Source organism: Tursiops truncatus, chromosome 12, assembly GCF_011762595.2.
Source record: "Tursiops truncatus isolate mTurTru1 chromosome 12, mTurTru1.mat.Y, whole genome shotgun sequence".
NCBI classification, from domain to species: Eukaryota; Metazoa; Chordata; class Mammalia; order Artiodactyla; family Delphinidae; genus Tursiops; species Tursiops truncatus.
This window is the reverse complement of record NC_047045.1, coordinates 61,464,494-61,467,991: the sequence shown is the minus strand read 5'-3', so window position 1 is coordinate 61,467,991 and position 3,498 is coordinate 61,464,494. Positions and strand designations below refer to the sequence as shown.

Below are 3,498 nucleotides of genomic sequence, written 5' to 3'. Positions count from 1 at the left end.
TCCAGTACAACAAATCGAGCGATGTGGGCCCCAAGCATCACTTCGTGAGAGTAGCAGCCTCCTTCTCTACATGAGCCGTTGCAGACCCATCTCGAATGTCCCTTGAATGTGACCTGCATCTACATGACAGTAGAACACAGGGGTTGTAGAGCCAGATCAGCTCAGCTGGTCCACTCACCAGCTTCATGACTCTGGGCAAGTTACACAACTTCTGCAATCAGTTTTTTAAAATCTATATCGTGGGGATATTAATAGTACCTGACTCATGAGATTTCTGTGAGGATTAAATGAATTAATATATGCATCTTAGACTACATCCTCTACGAATCTGCCTGAGGCAAAAGCTTCGGGATTAACTCTATTAGGAAGTGAAACCCCAGGAAAAAGGGGTGAGAGGAAAAGGAATTTAGTAAAAGGCAGGAAAATAGGGAGAGAAATACAAGTGTTCTAGTGGGCGGGCCACAGTTTACAGGTACCATGGTCTCACAGAACCCCTCCAAGAGCTGTAGGAAAGCATCTAGAAACAGGATCTCAGAGAGAGGGACGAACAAGCAATTTATCTGCTGACCCCTTCTTATCTCCTGTCTTTCACTGGTCAATGTCTACCAGTGGGGTTGTAACTCCACCTCATGTCTGAATTATATTAGCTGGCCCTCCAGGCAGCTGTTAGGAAGGCAAGACTCTCCACGGGTCCCCTCCAGTCAGTGTGCTGGTCCAGTGGTCTCTCTGTGTCACTCAGAACCTACCATGGTGGCTCTTTCGTCTTTAGTGGCCACTCTGGCTATCGCTTTATAGCCACCGGGACAATAAGAGCCATATTATTGGAATCTGGATTCTTCCCAATGTTCCCAACCCTGGGAACTAGCTGCTGCTCCCTCAGCAAACTAATTTTTTGTATGTGTGAGGCAAGCCCTTGTTTTTTGCATGGACTGGTCCCTGCGCCTCATAAGTGGTTCTTGCGGTCTTCAAATATCAGGATTCTTTCGGTCATTTAGAGCTCAACTCGAATGTTACCTCCACAGAAAGGCCTTCAGTTGACCAGCACAGCTTTCCTCAGTCTCAGATGAAGAGATACATGGATGCCCTTCTTCTTTTAGACTTTTATTTCTATTTGTAAAACAGGATGTACTTTTGCCCTACAGATGAAGGACATTTTATGTCATAGAAGGAAAAGGGCGTGAATCTGGGCCCTCAGCTTGCTCTCACACCCTGTAGCTTGGCAGTTCACACAGCCAAACCACAAATGGAACTAATGTCTCATTATTGGCTTCCCATCACATCTGACTTAACATGAATCAGTCCCCTTTCCCTATCAATATCAAAATTGGCTTGTTCAGGATGTGAAAAGATGTCATTTCTCTTCCTGTTTCTTTTTCATTCTCTTTAGAGCAATTAATTTTGACTTTGAACTCTTGGCTTGTACTAAATTTAAGACTGGCAATGGAAATTTGGAAAGAAAAGTCAGTGAAACACAAATATAGAAGATACTTTTTTACCTTGTTTCCTTCCCTTCCATCTCTTTGCTTCCCCCTCCCCATGGAACATGTGTCTGATACACCCCCTGCTACCACATCCTAGTTCTTTATTCCAGATACTTGTGTCACTCATGGTTTCTTACCACCTTTGGCCCACACAATGCTAAATTCTCAAGTCTTGAGAATTCATCTTGTAGCAAAGATAATGCATCATTAAAAAATTAGAATAAAATGTTCTAACATTTCCTCTCTAATTATAGTTTAATTTAGGGTCCTTCAAGGAAAAACAGTTAATTGACCAGTTACTGTCCCTGTTTCAAAATTAACAGGAGTCATTCTAGTCTCTGCTTTCTTGTTTATCCCACTACCAAGTAACTTCTTTATAAAAGATGATAGTCAGAACTGGCATCTTTATCTAACAAATCCAGAATTAAACACACTCATCAGCAATTGAAACTCTCTGCTTCCATGCAGACAACCATCTGTTTGTTGAATGCTCATTTCTGTGACATCTTTTTTTTTTTTTTAAATTAAAGAACATAGTACTTTATTTCCCCTCAAAACACCATGTTTACTCTCTAGGATATTATTCCTCCCTCTTTATTTCATTTAGATATAATACAAGACAATGTGTTGAGATAGATGTTATTTGCTTACAGTTAAAGGTACTTGACTATTAATAGTTAGTAAGCTGACAAAGGTGCAGGTGGTGTCAGGTTTTTAATCGATTTGATTGCTGGCAGACTTGGGATAGGACTGGAAAACCCACTGGTTAAAATAAAAATCAGCTGCAATTAACAGTGACAGAGCGTTGGAGATTCTTTGTTTGCAGAACATCAACATTTCAATATTATTTACCCAAATTGTATTTTCAATAACGTTTAGCAGCCTCTTTAATACAGAAACAGGAATAGATCATCATGACAGTATACAGTGTAGGAAATGAAATGTTTTCATGATAACTGTCCTTTAAGAGCCAAAAGCATTTATCAAGAGTTTTTAAGTAACAAAAAAAAAAAGATTAACATTTTTTTTTTTTGGTAGTAGAAGGCACTAGGAAATATCTTCAAATAACTAGATAGAGTGGAGGTTAAAATCATTAAGTAATATTTGACTGAAATGTTTGGTATTTACTTTAAAAGCTTATATGTTTGCATAAATATGGGGCAAATGCTCAAGAGCCACTTTCAAAAAACATATCTAGATTCAGTGTTCTACATGCCTTTTTTGGGGGTAACTGAATTCATATTGCTAAATTTTTTCATGTCTTAGTTTATCATGAATAAATTTATTAGTAGTTTTACTTTTCCATACATTTCTTGAAATTTTACTTTAGAATATGGTATGTATTATAGGATCTTAGTAAACTATAATGTTAATTGTAAATCTGACTATGTCTTGAGAACATTATTTCCTTTAAAACCTGTGAGCTGAGAGCTTGGTATAACTCGCTTTGCTGAGCATTTTGATACAGAAGTATAAATGGAGCCCACAGAATGTCTGCATCTGTGGCTAAATGTTAGATACAGAGTATGTGAGAGGTGCAGAGTAGAAAATAAAATATTCTTTTCAAATTTATTTTTTTAAAATAACACTAGTTAATTTGTCTACTAATAGGGGTTAAGATAAAGGGTTGTAATCTAGAGTATCATTGGCCTTCTTCCTCACGTATGAACAGGCTAATCCCAGATTAAAAATATGGAACTCTTCACGAATCTGCGTGTCATCCTTGTGTAGGGGCCATGCTAATCTTCTCTGTATTGTTCCAATTTTTGTATATGTGCTGTCGAAGCAAGCACTCTGTGACGTCTTTACTGCGGTCACCCAGGATCTGGTTGGAACCCACCAGAGATGGGAATGTACAACCATATGAGACAAGTCTTTTCATTTCAGAGAAGCTGTAATCCTTAGGAAGGTCTTTTTTGTATATTGAGCTGCAACCTGTCTCCTTGTGATATTGGCCCACTGATTCTTGTTCACCCTACAAAGCAGTGTTTCACAAAGTGTGATCTGTAGACCACCT

General features: G+C 38.6%; 1 non-coding gene across 1 annotated transcript; it reads right to left on the bottom strand.

Annotated features, from left to right (window-relative positions):
- Positions 1 to 3,167: 3,167 nt before the first annotated feature.
- Positions 3,168 to 3,274, bottom strand: LOC117307555 (U6 spliceosomal RNA). The gene has a single exon (XR_004521322.1). It is a non-coding gene; the product is annotated as a U6 spliceosomal RNA (small nuclear RNA).
- Positions 3,275 to 3,498: the final 224 nt, after the last annotated feature.